The sequence below is a fragment of the Chiloscyllium punctatum genome, chromosome 2, assembly GCF_047496795.1.
Source record: "Chiloscyllium punctatum isolate Juve2018m chromosome 2, sChiPun1.3, whole genome shotgun sequence".
In the NCBI taxonomy this organism is placed as follows: domain Eukaryota; kingdom Metazoa; phylum Chordata; class Chondrichthyes; order Orectolobiformes; family Hemiscylliidae; genus Chiloscyllium; species Chiloscyllium punctatum.
The window spans coordinates 28,081,631-28,101,634 of record NC_092740.1 but is presented as its reverse complement, the minus strand read 5'-3'; positions in this window follow the sequence as shown (position 1 = coordinate 28,101,634).

Below are 20,004 nucleotides of genomic sequence, written 5' to 3'. Positions count from 1 at the left end.
GGATACAGGATAGCCAGAAGGGACCTGAAGAAAGGGATTAGGAGAGCTAAGAGAGGGCATGAAAAATCCCTGGCGGATAGGATCAAGGATAACCCCAAGGCATTCTATGCGTATGTGAGAAACCTGAGAATGACGAGAACGAGGGTAGGTCCGATCAAGGACAGTGGTGGGAGACTGTGTATTGAGTCGGAAGAGATAGGAGAGGTCTTGAACAAGTACTTCTCTTCAGTATTTACGAACGAGAGGGACCGTATTGTTGAAGAGGAGAGTGTGAAACAGACTGATAACCTAGAAGAGATACCTGTTAGGAAGGAAGATGTGTTGGACATTTTGAACAACTTGAGGATAGACAAGTCCCCCGGGCCTGATGGGATATATCCTAGGATTATGTGGGAAGCAAGAGAGGAAATTGCAGTACCGTTGGCAATGATCTTCTCGTCTTCACTGGCAACTGGGGTGGTACCAGGGGACTGGAGAGTAGCGAATGTTGTGCCCCTGTTCAAAAAAGGGAATAGGGATAACCCCGGGAATTAGAGGCCAGTTAGTCTTACTTCTGTGGTAGGCAAAGTAATGGAAAGGGTACTGAGGGATAGGATTTACGAGTATCTGGAAAGACACTGCTTGATTAGGGACAGCCAGCACGGATTTGTGAAGGGTAGGTCTTGCCTTACAAGTCTTATTGAATGCTTCGAGGAGGTGACCAAGCATGTGGATGAGGGTAGAGCAGTGGATGTAGTGTACACGGATTTTAGTAAGGCATTTGATAAGGTTCCCCATGGTAGGCTTATGCGGAAAGTCAGGAGGCATGGGATAGAGGGAAATTTGGCCAATTGGATAGAAAACTGGCTAACCGGTCGAAGTCAGAGAGTGGTGGTAGATGGTAAATATTCAGCATGGAGTCCAGTTACAAGTGGAGTTCCGCAGGGATCAGTTCTGGGTCCTCTGCTGTTTGTAATTTTTATTAATGACTTAGATGAGGGAGTCGAAGGGTGGGTCAGTAAATTTGCAGATGATACAAAGATAGGTGGAGTTGTGGACAGTGAGGAGGGCTGTTGTCGGCTGCAGAGGGACTTAGATATGATGCAGAGCTGGGCTGAGGAGTGGCAGATGGAGTTCAACCCTGCCAAGTGTGAGGTTGTCCATTTTGGAAGGACAAATAAGAATGCGGAATACAGGGTTAATGGTAGGGTTCTTGGTCAGGTGGAGGAACAGAGGGATCTTGGGGTCTATGTACATAGATCTTTGAAGGTTGCCACTCAGGTGGATAGAGTTTGTAAGAAGGCCTATGGAGTATTATCGTTCATTAGCAGAGGGATTGAATTCAAGAGTCGTGAGGTGATGTTGCAGCTGTACAGGACTTTGGTTAGGCCACATTTGGAGTACTGTGTGCAGTTCTGGTCGCCTCACTTTAGGAAAGATGTGGAAGCTTTGGAGAGGGTGCAGAGAAGATTTACCAGGATGTTGCCTGGAATGGAGAGTAGGTCGTACGAGGATAGGTTGAGAGTTCTCGGCCTTTTCTCGTTGGAACGGCGAAGGATGAGGGGTGACTTGATAGAGGTTTATAAGATGATCAGAGGAATAGATAGAGTAGACAGTCAGAAACTTTTTCCCCGGGTACAACAGAGTGTTACAAGGGGACATAAATTTAAGGTGAAGGGTGGAAGGTATAGGGGAGATGTCAGGGGTGGGTTCTTTACCCAGAGAGTGGTGGGGGCATGGAATGCGCTGCCCGTGGGAGTGGTAGAGTCAGATTCATTGGCAACCTTTAAGCGGCATTTGGATAGGTACATGGATGGGTGCTTAATCTAGGATAGAAGTTTGGCACAACATCGTGGGCCGAAGGGCCTGTTCTGTGTTGTATTGTTCTATGTTCTATGTTCTATGTTCTAACATAAGAACCAGGTAGACCGAATCGTGAAGAAAGCATTTGGTGTGCTTGCCTTTACTGGTCAATGCATTGATTATTGGAGTTGAGAGGTCATGTTGCGGCTGTACAGTAGATTGGTGGTTAGGCCACTTTTGGAATACTGTGCACAATTCTGGTCTCCCTGCTATAGGAATGATCTTATGAAACTTGAAAGGGTTCAGAAAATATTTAAAATTCTGGCAGGGTTGAATGGTTTGAGTTATAGGGAAAGGCTGAATAGACTGGGGCTGTTTTCCTTGGAGCATCAGAGGCTGAAGGGTGACCCTCAGTACAGAAATTTATGAAATCATGATGGGCATGGACAGGGTGAATAGACAAGGCCTTTTCTCCTGGGTGGGGGAGTCAAAAACCAGACTGCATAGGTTTAAGGTGAGGGGGAAAGATTGAGAAGAATCCTAAGGGACAACTTTTTCACACAGCAGGTGCTGCATGTCTGGAATGAGCTGCCAGAGGAAGTTGTTGAGACTGGTACAATAGCAACACTTAAAAGGCTTATGGCTGGGTATTTGAATAGGGTTAAAAATCATCCAACACCAGGTTATAGTCCAACAGGTTTAATCAGAAGCACTAGCTTTTGGAGTGCCGCTCCTTCATCAGGTGGTTGTGGAGGACACAATTGTAAGGAGGACACAATAAATATTTGTTATAAATTCTGTGCCTGACAATTGTGCCCTCCACAACCACCTGATGAAGGAGCGTCACTCCGAAAGCTAGTGTGCTTCCAATTAAACCTGTTGCACTATAACCTGGTGTTGTGTGATTTTTAACTTTGTGCACCCCAGTCCAACACTGGCATCTCCAAATCATATTTGAATCAGAAGGATTTGGAAGGATATGGACAAAATGGTGGCAAATGGGACTAGAGTAATTCAAGATACCTGGCTGGCATGGATGAGTTGGGCTGAAGGGTCTGTTTCCATGCTGTGCATCTTCAGAACTTCATGACTCAGAGGAGGCAATTCAGCCCCTCAAGGCTGCTTTGATAATCAATATGGTCATAGCTGATCCCATATTGGCCTCAGCTCACTCTCCTGTCCACTCCCCATCACTCTTTAAATTGTTACTGAATAAAATATCTGCCTATCTGTTCCCCTTAAATGGATTCAGTGTCCCATCATCCACTGCAGTCCAGGGCAGTGAATTTCATTGATTCCCAACACTTGGAGAGAAATAATTCCTGCTCATCTCAGTTTTTATATCTGCCACCCCACAGCCTAGAACTATGACCTCTCATTCTAGATTGTCCCACCAGGGAAACATCCTTTCTATATCTACTTTGTCAATCCCCTTTAGCACATTATGTATCTCAGTTGGATCTCCTCTCATTATTCTAAACTCAATCAAGTACATGCCTAAACCACCCAATCTCTCCTCATAAAACAGGCCTATAATCTCTGGAATTAATCTAGTGAACCTTCCTCCAATGAAAGAAGAAATAAGCACATGTTCCCACAAAGTGGTCGCACGCACAGAATGGACTCTGCCTCCACCTTTCCTCTCACTCCTGTACACCCCTCCCCCCAACAAAAACCCTCTGTCTTCAGCATATATACCATCTTTTCTGAGCTACAGCTGGTTCAGATGTACGGTCAGTGGACCTCAAATGTTGACTCTGCTTTCTCTGCATAGATGCTGCCAGACATGTTGAGTTTCTTTAGCAATGTTTGTTTTCTTTCAGAATATTTCATCATTCCACCTGTGAGTTCATTCATATAAGATCACATGTTGATGCCACATGAGACTTCTTTTCTCTTCTGCTCAAGAGAAAAAAAAATGAACAAAGCAATATTGTGTCTGAAATTCTCCTTCGTCATGCTCCCCAGGTGATATCATGCTAACTGATTGCAAATGTCTGTAAATTAGGGTCTTCCCTGTTTCTAAGCTTGATCAAACAAGGTAAGCTTGTCCTTGCATGTGTTATGGTGCAGAGGCCGAACCCCCTCTGTTTATTAAAACCAAACACCCAGTGTTATGGACTAGGCTGGACCACCCAAAAAATATTCCATTCAAAAAGATGAAAACTTTAATCTAAATTTGTTTAAGAACTATAACCTGGTGTTGTGTGATTTTTAATAAAATTGTTGAAGATGAGGTAGGTTCGCAAAGATAATGCTCAATAGGAACGAGAGTGATAAGGTAGTTGTTATTGCGGGTCCATGAGAAGTATGTACTGGTTAGGCAGGGAGGAAGTTGTTTATTAAGCAGGGAGGAAATGGTTTACTAAGGAAGTTAAATCTCTTGTCAAGAGGAAGAAGAAGGCTTATGTTAGGATCTGTTTTGGGTGCACTGTTGTTTGTCATTTATATAACTGACCTGGATGAGGGCCTAGAAGGATGGGTTAGTAAATTTGCAGTTGACACTAAGGTCGGTAGAGTTGTGAATAGTGACAAAGAATGTTGTAGGTTACAGAGAGACATAGATAAGCTGCAGAGCTGGGCTGAAAGTTGGCAAATGGATTTTAATGCAGAAAAGTGTGAGGTGATTCACTTTGGAAGGAGTAAGAGGAATGCAGTGTGTTGGGCTAATGGTAAGATTCTTGGTAGTGTGGATAAGCAGAGAGATCTAGGTGTCCAGGTGCATAGATCCTTGAAAGTTGCCACTCAGGTTGATAGGGTTGTTAAAAAGGCATAAGGTGTGTTAGCCTTTACTGGTAGAGGGATTGAGTTTTGGAACAATGAGACCATGCTGCAGCTGTACCAAACTCTGGTGCGGCCACATTTGGAGTATTACGTACAGTTCTGGTCACCGCATTATAGGAAGGATGTGGAAGCTTTGGAAAGGGTGCAGAGGAGATTTACTTGGATGTGCCTGGTATGGAGGGAAGATCTCACGAGTAAAGGCTGAGGGACTTGAGGCTGCTTTCATTAGAGAGAAGAAGATTGAGGGGTGACTTAATTGAGAAATATAAGATAATCAGAGGGTTAGATAGGGTGGACAGTGAGAGCCTTTTTCTGAGGTTGGTGATGGATAGCATGAGGCAGCATAGCTTCAAATTGAGGGGTGATAGATATAAGACAGATGTCAGAGGTAATTTCTTTACTCAGAGAATAGTAGGGGCGTGGAACACACTTCCTGCAACACTAGTAGCCTTGCCAATTTTAAGAGCATTTAAATGATCATCGGATAGGCATATGGACGAGAATGGAATTTGAGGGCCTAAGGACCTATACTGTACTATAATGTTCAATGTTCTGTGAACTCTATCACTACAATTCCATGACACTGTAACTCTTTTGCTTTAAATTCTGTGTAATATGGTCATGTTCCACAACCACCTGATGAAGAGGCAGCGTCTCGAAAGCTTGTACTTCCAAATAAACCTGTTGGACTATAACCTGGTGTTGTGTGATTTTTAACTTTGCCCACCCCAGAACAACACCAGCACCTCCAAATCTTCTCTATATTCAACAGAGAATACAAAATATCCAACAATCAGGGCTCTTTAACAATTACAAAATGGTTGATTTATTTTAAAACTAACATCTTATTTAACACGATGTAAAACTGGTTTATATATGCAGTTGGTAACATAAAAACACAAATATTCATCTCTCTAAATTACCCAAAACCTACCCACAAACCAGCTGAAGGATGAAAGTTTGATTTTTCTTTGTAAATATTTACCTTCACAAAAAAGAACAACTTTTTGACCAATAATGATTAGCTCCTGAAGGGAAGAATAGAGAGGAAATGGAATGTTTTGATTTCTACTAATGACTGGACATGTGCAGTTGTCTCTGGCATTTGGTAGATACAGTTTGCTAAGGAAACACAGTATTAAGAAGTCTTGCAGAAATTCATCAAGTGGACAATCAGATTTCAAACGGAACTTGCAACAAAGCTATTTTGCAGAATGGAGGGAGATGACCTTTTCCTCAACTGGTTTATCCCCAAACCATCTTGAAACAAAGGTAGTCAACTCCCAGTCAGAAAATCAAACATGTTTTTCATCCAAAAATGAGGCAAACAACTCACTAAAACAACATGATTCCTAAAAACAAAATATTTTGCTCAAAGAAAAATCTTATGTCTAAATTGATCTTTCAGTGAACCATTTTTATTTGAAAACTGAGGTCTTCACAGAACTTGTAAAAAATACAGTTCCACGATCTTTCAAAACTCAATCAAATTGTCAAACAAATATAACTATGAAACCTTCAAAAGACTCAATTTGAAAAAGATTAAGTATTTCAACCTTATCTCTGTATTTTATTGAAGAACCAAGTTTTGTTCCACTTTAGTTTCCTTTACACAAATAAATTTAAAGTACTTGCTCTTTCTTCATAATTTAAACTCTTTTGATGCAAAATGAACCCATCCATCTTAGCTAAATTATTTTATTTCAACATCTGTAGTGGTTTTGAAATGGGGTTGATTACCATATCTTGCCAGATGCTTGATTATGCTTTATTTTTGATGGGTACTGGCAGAGAATGGAGAGAATATATTGAAAAGAGACTTGGTGTTCAAAGGGTTAATTTTACTATGTAAACAGGATAGACCAGCAATCACTAGCAATGTAAGGTGACATAACTGCCAGACCTAATGGAAGGCGACTCTATGTTGAAGCTGCATATGAAGGGCGCTGTATGATGTTAGAAGAAACCGACCACTGAAAGATAATATCCACCAATAATTAATACAGCCTGCATCAAGCCCTGCCCAGGGAATACGTTGATGACAATCACAGATGGTGATAACAGAGGTACAATGCTCTAGATTCTTTGTCCAAATTTGTTTGAAACGGAGAGCTTACATTTCCAAGATAATAAAAGTGGTTGACTGGCTACTCTGGGGCTACATAAGTTTTAAGAACTGAGTTAGCCCTTTCTTTCCATGACAGTTACCTCATGCCAACAGCTGCTCATGGTCAACATTCTGTGGTTTATTCCTAGGCAAATGGAGAAATTAGGATCCGAATCCATTATTTTTTAAACTGATTTTTCCCTCACATCAAATTTGAGGAATCTAATATTTGAGCAAACAAATCACAGAAACCCATAAAACAAGCCAATAGGATCTTTCGTTAACTATATATTGAGTCCAAAGCTGGCAGGCCCAGAGGTTAGCAGGTAGGTATGAATATTTTTGGTGCAGGTTTATTTGCTTATAAGGAAGCAGGAGAGTTCCTCCAGGCCTCTTGATTAAATATTTGGATCTCTATCACTGGGAGCATTAACGGAACTACCATCCCTTCCCAACTTGTAATTTAATGGCCTTTTAATGTCAATTAATAGTAATTGCTGAAAAATTAGGAACTGCTCATTAAAAACCCAGAGGCTGGGTGATTTCTGTTTTCTCATAGGGTAGTGAAACTTTGGAATTCTCTTCCTGAAATGGTGGTGGTTTCAGAGATTTTGAAGTCAGAGAGAGATTGATTTTCATTAAGCAAGGGGATGAAAAGTTACCAGGATAGGCGGGAATACAGATTTAACACTGCATTCATATCTCAGTAAATGGTGAAGGAGACCCAGGGGTCTGAATGGCCTACTCCTGTGCCCAACATGCTTGTTTGCATATAATTTCCTTTCAGTGCCATTCCTCCAGGCTCTGATTCCCATATCTGGACCTGGAGGACACTGTGCAGATTCCAAAGTAGTTGGCATTTTCTCCACTGATGTCTACAATTTTCCTTTCTTTTTCCAGAAAAGAAACACCAGCTTTCCTGATATTGTTCCAAATCAGAGCAACAGACCTTAGGAAAAATTTTTACTTGATGGGAAAGTTTTCTCAGTGAATTGACCTGTTGTACCATATTGATAAAGTTAGATGGAAAAAAGTAGGGGAATGTTTGTGTGCAACCTAAATGTGCCATAAGGACCTATTCAAGAAAATGACACCTTTCTGCATTGCAGATGCTATGCAATGGCAACAAATTTGTTTACTGCCCTGTTTTGGTACACAATTTGCAAATGAAGGAACTTACAGATAACAAACCACATTGTTCGACAAGTTATTTTGATTTGGCACAATATCTTGAGCGAGGTCTTGGAAATTTATGAGAACGGACGAGGGGAGTCAGTCAAATTGATTGAAGGGCATAAAACCAGACAAATGTGCTACTGAGTGAAGTTCAGTATCTCAATTGGAGACATCAGAAGTACCAATTACAAAGTATAGTTTCAGATTGAATCCACCTCATAAGCATAGTCACACTGGAATTTATCAAAGTTTGCAATCCTTTTGTAAAATTCATTTGGTAATATGGAATGTGAGTACTGTTGAAAAAAAGGCACACTTTATTGAAGCTTTTCTTCTTGCATGCATGAGAAGAATTCTCAAGAAATTCTCAAGTAAAGGTGAACAACATTTTGATACTGTATGAGGGAAGTATGCTGGTTGGCAGTGGACTCTGACTTGTAGAGGTGCTGTGAATGTCCTGATAGGAGCAAGATAAAAAACAGACATGTCTATTTTCAACAGCACACAGTAAAGTACACCTCATAAAGAATGTGAAATGAGGCATTGTCAACTTAGTGCACTTAATGTCATGATCATCCAAGATCAGAAATATTCCATCAGTTATAAATTCTTTATGAGGTATATTTTCTTGTATATTGTTTAATATTGTATGTTGTTTGATCTGCACATCTGAGAATGTGCCAACTAATGCAAACTAATATTCTCCCTTAAATAAACTACATTTCAATTAGAACATAAGAGTATACAATAGCAGTTGCAAATTCGGGACATCTGATGAATTAAAGGACCTGCATGTCATTCTCATCATACTGAGCTTGCTCACAAGTGACATATCCACAAAAGATGAATGTGATTTTAAAATAGTTGCCTGGAAGGATGAGAATTCTGAAGGACTCTGAGCTTCCTCAACAGTAGGAAGAAAAATGTTGAGTGAACACTAACTGCAGCTATTTTGAATCCTTGGAAATCTTTCAATCAAAAAATGCTGCATTGTCATAGGTGGAAGGAATGGAGGCCATCAAATATTTACAAATCACAGAAAACAACATAAATGCTATATTAAGGTGGTGTAGTTGTTGTAACAAGGTCAGCCAGGTGAACCCCATAGAACATGAGCTCCTTGACTGGGCTGTTAACCTGGTTCAACCAGGGACTCCTGTCTGATAGATAAAAGAGGGGCATCAGATATCATATTTACTTAAAGGTATCTCTCAGGGAACTGGATCAGTGTCAAACAAAGGTTAACAATGTGAGGGGATATTAGCCTCGGTCAAGTTATTTCAGGTGGTAAGATTACTCCTAGCTTCCCTGAATTCTCTCATCTGAAGTAACTTTGCTGTCCAAGGCTTGATAATTATGGTTCAAGCCATGGTATCACCCATGGAGTAAGGAGAGGAGGTAGGCCCCAAACACTGCTTTAAATCAATGTAGGGACTGAATTGGCATTATCCAAGCTGAACCAGACTAATCATCTGCACCAAGGACATCCACACCTTGGGACGAGGCAATCAGAGCTAAATTTATACTGTTGATCTTGACCGACAAAAATTGTGTGAAAAAGTACGAGTGAGGAAGAAACCTCAAAGTTGCCTCTCTGAAGACAACTTTAAGGCCTATGCTCAGCCCTATCCCTCAACAATATAATGAGATTAGGCATCGCTTATAGAGCAGAACACAAATCTCTGGCAACTGTTCAATATCTGGGTAAACTATGACAGCAAAGGACTGAATTGTCATCAGTGTCATCTTCTTAAAGTTTCTGAACGTTAAGAAATATACATTTAGAAATAACAAATGCTCTGATACACATTCATCAAAATAGCTAATTCTACATGAATTGGTAAAATCTTTACACCAAGATTGCTGCAGATTGCTTGTGAAAGCCTAATAGCCTTGTCACGAAGCCACTGAATATATATTTTTAAAAAAACATTGTTATTCACTTTAGAGTTGTTAGTGTGTGAAGTACAGCTGAGATATAGAGTGCCCATTAAAATCAGTGCATTAATAGAGAACTAATATTCCAATATACATACATCATATCAATGTTTGACTCCTGTGCTTAGACCACAAAGTCTATAAAATGGAAATGAACTATGAATTGAAGTATGAATACCAGCGAATGGATTTAACAATCTGCATTATCCGGTGATTCATATCTATTTATTGAATTTATCTCAGACTATCCTTTCCTCCCAAATTTCAGGCTGCACCTACATCTTTCAACTTTCAGATTTATTCATTTCAATTGTTTCTGACACACATCAATGAAATCTACACTCCACTTTCCAGCAGAACTGAAAATGATCAGAGTCTAAATTTGTTTGAATAGCAGTCTGACAAGAATCAGTACAAAAGCAAAATAGTGTGGATCCTGGATATCAGAATGGAGACAGAAAATGCTGAAAATCTCTGCTGGTCTGGCAGTGTCTTTGTAGATGAAGATAGAGACTGTTTGGACCAAGATCTCAATCTACTTCTATTCTGGGTTAGGAAGCTGGAAGTGCCGATGATGGAACAACACTCACAGGTGGATTCGTGAATCACAAATCTGACTGAGGGAGAGTGAATGGCTGAGTGGTATTATGGTTGCCTTTGTAATCCAGAGACCCAGGTAATATTCTGAGAAACCTGGCTCAAATCCTGCTATAGCAGAAGGTAGTTCTGAATTCCATACAAATCTGTAATTAAGAGTTTCACGATGACCTTTCATCCATTGTAGATTGTCAGAAAAATCCAACTAGTTTACTAATGTCCTTTAGGGAAAGAAACCGCCATCCTTATTTAGTCTGGCCTACATGTGAGTCCAGACTCACAACAATGGTTGAGTCTTAACTGTCCTCTGGGAATAAATACTGGCCTAGTCAACAACACCCTCAGCCTGCAAATGAAGAAATAAAAGGGCTAACTAATCTTTGTTGTCCTGAAGATTTGTATATTCTTCATTCCACAAAAGAACTAAAGGGACCACCAGCACAAAAATAATTCTCATTAAGTTGACCAAAATGTTAATAAATCACAAAACAATCATTACAATCCACTAAGAATGTAAAGATGAGCAAAATGTCACACACATGAAGTATCCTCTCATGTTGAAAGAATTGACAGAATGAGATTGTTAGAATGCTTGGTACAGAGTTGCATTGCTGTATTTACTTAGTACAAAGCTCTGAGGTTTAATGGGGAATTCCATGGTAACCCCACCAGGAGACATGCGTTCTTCTGAGATAGATCTTGTTGCAATTGTACAGGGCATTGGTGAGACCACACCTGGAGTATTGTGCACAGTTTTGGTCTCCTCCATTAAAGAAGGATGATCTGGCTCTGGGTGGAGTGTATCAAAAGTTTACCAGACTCATTCCTGGCAGAGCAGAACTGGCATATAAAGAGACACTGGATCAGGTAAGACTGTATTCAGTGCTGTTTACAAAAATGACACCTATAAAAGTTAAACATGATTAGATAGGATGGATGTTCACAATGAGCGGGGAGTTCAGAACCTGGGTTTTCACCCAAAGACTGACGTGCCTATGGAATTCTCTGCCTGAGAATGTGATTCATGCCAAAACATCGAATGTTTTCAAAAAGAGATCATATTCTTATTGCTCAAGGAATCAAAGTGGTATGGAAAGACAGTGAGAAAAGGGTACTGATTGGATGATTAGCCATGATTATATTGAATGGCAGAGCAAGTTTGACAGTGAAATAACCTGTTCCTGCTCCTATTTTCCATGTTGCTAGGATTTGACTATATTTGTCACATGTACCTAAGTACAGTGAAAAGTTTTATTTTGCAAACAACTTGGGGAGGAGTGGGGTGCAGATAATAGCAACAAGGTTATACAGATCATGGGGTGCTTCAACAGAGTGAAAAATGTAAGGTTAGGGCTGCACAGGAGATGTACAAAGCAAGACATTAGATTTGAAATTAGAGAGGTCCATTCAGCAATCTTATAATAGCAGGGTAGAAGCTGTTCTTGAACCTGTTGGTGGGCGTTCAAGCTTGTAAAATGTTAGGAGTTCCTCTTGGCCACAGATATCATGCAATCACATGATAATAGCGGACAAGAAACACAAAGAAATTGCTGGAAAATCTCAGCAGGTCTGGCAGCATCTGTGGAGAGAAACTGAAATGTCTGAATCTGAACCTGAAATGTTACCAGAATAGACACTAGACAGGGTGTCGAAATCACCCCATGTGCACAATACTTAAATTGCTAACATCATTTGGTTTTCCATTGCAACTTCTTTCCAAAAGTCTTTCCTGAAGGGTGGAAAAGAAAATCACTAATCTAAGAATGAAATGTTCCTTCATTCCAATGCTAACCCTAAATTAATTTTATCACCTTCCAACACCTTTCATAATTAATTTTTGTTGCCTTAAATTTTGTATCTTCCACAAGCCAACTACTTCACAAAAGAATTACAGTGCTTACCAGCTCATTATCAATTCTCATCAGTTTAGCAAAGAAAAGGTAATAGATCAGGAAACAACCATTATAGTCTATTAAAAATGTGAAGATTAACAAGTTATCATGCACATGAAGTATCCTCTCATGAAGAAGTAATTGGCAGGTAACATTGTGTTTGGCAGTGAGTAACATACTGTGTTTATTCAGTACAACACTACCAGGTTTGATATGGATGTGACAGGGTCTCTACAATACTCTTTAATTTGTTCTTAGCTACATTTTCCAACAGACAAAGTACCCAACAGGCAAATCAGATAATGTGCATGCATACAGTGTGGCATAAAAATAGGTTGGTACCATACAAGCCGTATTTATAATGATCGGATGTCGTTATCCTCCTGCTTCTTATAAATGTTCAAATAGAACTTTCAGCTTTCTGGAATATTTATAAGATATGAGTTAGCTTGTATAACAGAGCTGGATTAATCATAAAATCAAGATTAAGGCAACATACTGCAACACCAAGTGCTACTTAGAATGACATTGTGAAAAGGAAAAGAACCTTGCTTTCAATTGCACGGTCACTTTCCATATCATCACAGAGTGATTCTGATGGTTCAAAGCTCAGGTCTTCAAAATCAAATGCACAGCCCGAGGACAGGATTTCTGGCAGATTTCAGGATCCCACTATTAAACTATGAGATGGAGGGGTGTCCAAAGTCTGTGCAAGCACCTGCGATTTTCCTGCATTTGTCAAATAAATGCCAGAGAGGACAGGCTCACCACATATTTGAGGGTGAGATGTGAGGTTGCAGGGTCTCAGAGAGACAGGTAGTCAATTGAGAAGTGGGGGGCAACCAAGTATACTGGGAAGAGGAGAGCCAGATGCAAGGATAGCTGAGCTTAGGACATAGTGAGAGTGGCAAGGTTTTCTTGGGCACTAGTGGTATTATCCACATGCACACAACCGCATCCTCTGTGGTGGGATCTAACCAACACCACCTTTGTACGTGCTGATGATGGCCAACCATCTGGTCATAGGCAAGAGACACTCCACAAAATTGTTCTCTAACTTACACATTCACAGTTAATGGAGTATTTTTAATAGATAAGAAGGCACATAAAAGGCAACAAAGGATGAGAAGTGGTAGGGAAGAAGCAGAATTATTTAATTCTGGCATCTTGGTGCCAAAACAATTGCTCTGATTAGCCTTATCAGCTATTTTCTGTTTCTGCGTCTTGTTCAGCTCATTTAGAAATGGGTGTCATTTGAATAATGAGCAATTTTTTCAGGAAATCCATTAGTCCCCTCTTCCCACACAGTAAATCTGGGTGATTTAAATGTTTTATTCTGAATGTTCTGTTTCTCCACAGTTTTAAGCTTGACTATTTTTCTCTCAGGCATTACTCTTCATGTGTAGCAAGCCAGAACGGAACATTTATGTCAGCACCTTCTAATCCCATTATCTTAAATTAGTGCTCTGCAACTAAGTCCCTAAATCACCGTTTCTTTAAAAGTTTTTAGAGGCCTTCTATTTCTTCCCGTTGCCTATTTGATTGATCCATCAATTGTCCAAATTTGGGAAGGTGAGTTCTGGCAGCTTGATCATCACTGGCTTTTGTCACACATTTTCTGTGATTATAAGGTGCAATCTAATTTGTTGCACATATTATATCAGATAAGGCAATACTTTTCATAATTTAATGGCAATGGTTTGCAGAATCAAAAAAAAATGCTTCATTGAAATTCATTTGGAATACCAGTAAGGTGCCAGCGAATTTAACAAAATCTTGTCCACACTGTGCAATTAACATTTCAACCCTTGAGCATTTCTTGAAACTACTCCACAACCAACGAATCAGATTTAAGCTCTGTGGTTCTGACTTATTCAGTTATAAATGGTAATGGACAGTAAAACAACTCAATGGAGGAGGAGGCTTCAATGATATCCCTTTTCTCAAAGATGGGGGAGCCTATACATTATTGCAAAAGATAAAACTGAAGCAATTAATACAATCCTCAGCCCGAAATTGCCAAGTGGATGATTCATCCCGGCCTCCTCCAGAGGTCTGCAATATCACAGATTGCAGTCTTTAGCCTATTTTATTCATGCTATCTAATATCAAGAGATAGTTGAAAGTACTGGATACTGTAAAGGCAATGGACCCTGCAACATTGCAATGATCGTGCTGAAGATATGTGCACCAGAATTTATCATGCCCCGAGCCAAGCTCTTTCAATACAACTACAACACTGGCATCAACCTGGCAATTTCAAAAAGTACCTCAGTAATGTTCTGTCTACAAATAGCAGGATAAATTAAACTCTGCCTGTTGTTGCCCCATTATTTTACTCTCAATCATCAGTAAAGTGATGGTGGTGATCAACAATTCTATCAAGGACCACTTGCTTAGCAACAATCCGCTCCCTGATGTTCAATTCAGTTTCATCAGTGTCATTCAAATCCTGACTCATTACAGCCTCACTTCAAACATGGACAAAGGAGCCGAATTCCTTGGGCGAAGTGAGAATGACTGTCCATGACATCAAGGAAGAATTTCACATCAAGGAGCCTGAGCAAAATGAGTCAAAGGCAACTAAGGGAAATATTTTCTGCAGGTTGGAGTCATACCTAGCATAAAGGAAGATGGTTGTGGTTGTTGGAAGTCCTCAGTTCCTCAACCCTCTGTATGGTAGTGTTCTAGGTCCAACCATTCTTAGCTGTCTCGTCAATGACCTTCCCTCAATTAGAAAGTTAGAAATGAGGATTCTCATGATGATTGTTCAATGTTCAGAACTATTCGCTCTTCCTCACGGACCATTTGCAGCAACATCTGGTCATTATCCAGGTTTTAAATAGATTGTAATGACATTTGTGTCACAAAGTGTAACGAATGACCATCTCCAACAAGAGAGAATCTAACAACTGCTCCTTGAAATTTGATGTCACTATCATTTCCGAATGCCAAGCTACACTGTCCTGGTGGTTAGCATTGACCAGAAACTAAACTAGACCAGCCATATCAATGCTGTGGCTACAATAGCAAGTCAGAAGCTAGGAATCCTGTAACGGGAGTAACTGACCTCTTGACTCCCCAAAGCCTGACCAACAGTTACAAGGCACAAATCAGGAGTGTAATTTAAAACAAAAAAAAATCGAGAATGTGTTGGTTAGGTCATCATTCATAGCTTTACCCACTTGACCTTGAGAAGGTAGTGGGAAGTTGCCTTCTTGAACCACTGTAGTCTGTTTCATGATTTCAAGATCTATATATTCCTGTGAGGGGAAAGGTAAGTTTAACAGGAATAGGGAACCCTGGATGATAAGAGATATTGTGATTTTGACCAAAAAAAGGAGGTGTGGCTCAAGTACAGGTAGCTGGGATCAAGGGAATTCCTGGAGGTATATGGGGAAGACAGGAGTTTATTGAAGAAGGAAATCAGGAGGGCAAAAATGATGCACAAGATAGCCTTGGCTGAGAAGGTTAGGGTGAATCCAAAGAGATTCTTTAAGTATGTTAAAGGAAAAAGAAGAACGAGAGAGAGAATAGGATCCCTCAAGGATCAAAGTGGACATTTATGTGTAGATCCACAGGAGATGTGCAAGGTCCTCAATGAATATTTCTCCTCTGTGTTTACCATGGAGAAAGATATGAAGACTTGGGAATTGGTGAAGGTACAGTCCATATCACAGTAGAGGGGATGTTGGATGTATTAGAATGTATGAAGGTGGATACATCTCCTGGTCCTGACCCGATATATCCAAGAACACTGCAAGAGGCAAGAGAAGAAATTGCAGGGCACCTCACTGATATTTTTGCATCATTGTTAGCCATGGGTGAGGTTCTGGAACTGGAGGGTAGTGAGTGTTGTGCCATTATTCAAGAAAGGCTGCAAAGAAAAGCCTGGGAACTAAAGACCAGCAAGCCTAACACCCGTGTTAGGTATGTTACTTGAGAAGATTCTGAGAAATAAGATATACATGCATTTGGAAAGACAGGGTTTGATTAGAAGTAGTCAGCATGGCTTTGTGCTTAGGAGATCATGCCTCACAATTTTGTGAGAGCTTTTTGACGAAGTGACCAGGAAGGTTGACGAGTGTAGGGTGGTAGACATAATCTACATGGATTTCAGTAAGGCCTTTGATCAGGTTTCACATGGTAGGCTGCTTTGGAAGGTTAGATTGCATGGAATCCAGAGGATGATGGCAAATTGAAAAAACAATTGGCTTAATGGTAGGAAGCAGTGGACAGTAGTGGGAGGATGCTTTTGGACTGGAGTTCAGTGACTAGTGGAGTGCGTCCAGGGTCAGTGCTGGGTTCATTACTGTTTATTATCTATATCAATGATTTAGATGGGAATTTATATGGAATGATTAGTAAATTTGCAGATGACACTAAAATAGGAGGTATCATGGACAGTGAGGAGGGTTATCAGAAATTGCAGCAGGACTTTGATGAGTTGGGACGTGGGCCAATGGAGTTTAATACAGATAAGGGCAAGGTCTTGCATTTTGGAAAGTCAAATTAAGGTAGGATTTTCACAATTAATGGTAAGGCCTTAAGGAGTGTAGTGGAACAGAGGGGCCTTGGACTTCAGGTGCATGGTTCTCTGAAGTTGGAGTCATTGGAAGACAAGGTCATGAAGAAGGCTTTTGGCACACTGGCATTCATCCATCAGGGCATTGAATATTGAAGTTGGGAAGTTAGACTAGAGGGTATCAGTTTAAAGCTAGAGGGGAAAGAATAAAAGGGAACCTGAAGGGCAACCTTTTTATACAGAAGGTGGTACGCATGTGGAATGAGCTGTCAGCAGAAATGGTTGAGACAGGTACATTAACAATATTTAAAAGTCATTTGGACAAAGAAATGGACAGGAAAGTTTTAAAAGAATATGGGCCAAGTGCAGGGAAATGGGGTTAGAGTGGATAGAAATTTTGGTTGGCATGGACATGCTTGGGCCAAAGAGCCTGTCTCCATGCTGTAGGACTCTCTGACTCTATGCAGTGCTTGAGGGAGTTTCAAGAGTTAAGTCCCACAACAGTGAAGGAACAGCAATAGGATAGTGACTGATGGAATTCGAGTCATAGAGTCATTGAGATGTACAGCACGGAAAAAGACCCTTCAGTCCAACTTGTCCATGCCAACTGGGTATCCCAACCCAACCCATTCCCACCTGCCAGCAACTGGCTCATACCCCTCCAAACCCTTCCTATTCATATACCCACCAGATGCCTTTTAAATGTTGCAATTGGATTAGCCTCCACCATTTTTTCTGACAGCTCATTCCATACACATACCACCTCCTGCATGAAAAGGTTGCACCTTAGGTCTCTTTTATACCTTTCCCCCCTCACCCTCAACTTTGCCCTCTTCCATTGACATGGGTGTGTTTAAATCCATAATCACTGAAGAAGCTTGACATCACAGACAAAGCATCATACCCACAAATATTCAATAACTCCATAACTGATCTACAGGAGCAGCAGTATGTACCATCTATGATATGTACTTCAGATACTCACCAAGGTTCCTCAGATAACATTTTCCACAATCATGACTACTAACATCTGGAAGGACAAGGGCTGTGGATTTATGGGAACACTAACACCTGCAAAATCCCCTACATGCTATACATCATCCATACTTGGAAATATATCTTTCAGTGTCACTGGGTCAAAATTCAGCAAGCCCTTCCCTTATGACATTGTGAATCTACATATGGCAAATGGATGCAGTAGATCAAGAAGGCAGCTTATCCCCATCTTCAAGGGTAATTGGAATAAGCATGTGGTGCTCCCGATGTGGTCTTCTGTACATCAGTGAGATCCAACAAAGACAAGGTGTACATTTCACCAAATAATTTCACTGGACCCAAAATGGTCAGCCTGACCTCCTGCTCACTGCCCATTTCAATTACCCCTCCCACTCGCCCTCCAACATGTTCATCCTCCTCCTTTCCTGAAGTGAATCAGACCAAACATTGGAGGAACAACATCTTATCTTCCACATGTGCAGCCTATGACCTAGAGGACTTAACATTGAGTTCTTGAATCTCAAATAACCTTCGAAGCCATCCTGTGGCTCCCTTCCCAGCACTGCCATCTCCCTTCCATTCACCTGTCGACCCTTCCTTCCAGCTTCCAACAGGATTCATCCCTCCCATCGACCAACCAGGTTGTACCAAAACCTGTGCTCACCTGTCACTACCTCACTATTCTGCCACTCTCCCTACCCACCCAACCCCCTCATTACCTGTAGTGCCCAAAACTCACATCTGGTCCTGAAGAAGGGTTACACCTGAAATGTTGACTTCTCGATCTCCTGATGCTGCCTGGTCTGCTGTGTTCTTTCAGCCTCCTGTTTGTCTCCTATAAATGCTGGTCTAGCCAGTGAAGCCCACATCCTCAAAATGAATTTTAAAAAGAAGTGATATTGTCTGTCCTGAATCTGTAACGTGACTGATACTACAGGACACTCTTTCACAGTTTGTTTTTTGAAAGATGCTTCAAGGGTCATTGTAACTTTGATAATAATGTTAATTTCTGGATTGTTGATAGACTAGGGTATTGAGGAATCTACAAGTTGTTTGAGTCCTATTATCTTTACTGGAGTATGTGCTCTACATGACCCTAATATGAGTGGATCACTGCTTTGGAAATCTTGCAAAGCAGTTTGCTCAAGTTATTTGTTGAAAATACAGGTCAGTAATGAACTTTTGGAAAACAGTTTTAGCTTCCATTAAGTATTTAGCTGAGGATTATTAGTTGCACAATATGCATTAACTTTTCAATTACTGTTAGAGTGAAGTTGGCACCCACTGTTCTGCTTCTTTGATTAGTCTCTGAGATACTTTCAGTAATAGAGTATTTAACAGATGCTTCACAAGGGTTTTAGTTCAGAATATTACAATTAATTTAAGAAATGAACTATTATTTGCCATCTGATTACATTTGAGATTTTTATCTCAGTGTTTTATTGCAGAAATTTCACAGCAGCTGAAAATTATTGAAACTCCAAGTGCGCTGCCAGCACAAGGAGAGCTTCAATAGAGAAGGGAATAATGCCAAAGGACTGCCAGACATGAATGCTATTCCCATACTTAAAGCAGAAAGAGATCTTCTCCTGAGAACTATAGACCAGTGAGCTTGCCAGAACATAATGGGATCTTGAAGAACATAAGTTTCGATCACGCCTGATTTTCTACAATTTTTATGCACTATTTCTATATGATAAAAAGTTAATACGCCAAGGCAAAAACCAACACATATTATGACGACTAATCAACACATGCTTGAGTGACCTTTTTGAAGACTAAAAGTAAAAGAGAACAAGAGTTATGTTTCAATGCAATAAATTTGAATGGTTGACAAGGCATTTGTTAAGATACTACAGAGTAAATACAGGAGAGTACACAATGCTGAGGGCATGTTGCTTCAGAGGACAGATGGCTGTATGGATGGAAAGCTAGCTGCAAAACAAAAAAACAGAGAGCATGGGTTAAAGCACTGACTCAAACTGTGAAAATCTGGAAAGTGGTATTCCATAGAGATCAGTGCTTGGACCAATGCTGTTCACAATTTATATTAATGACTTTGACTTGAAAATCGATGTACCGTACACTTAGGAAAATTGCAGAGCAGACAAAAACAGGAAGCAAAGTTAATCCAAAGCAAAAATTTAAGAAAAAACACTGAAGCATGTTTAATATGTTTTCAGAATGGGCATTTAATTGACAAATAT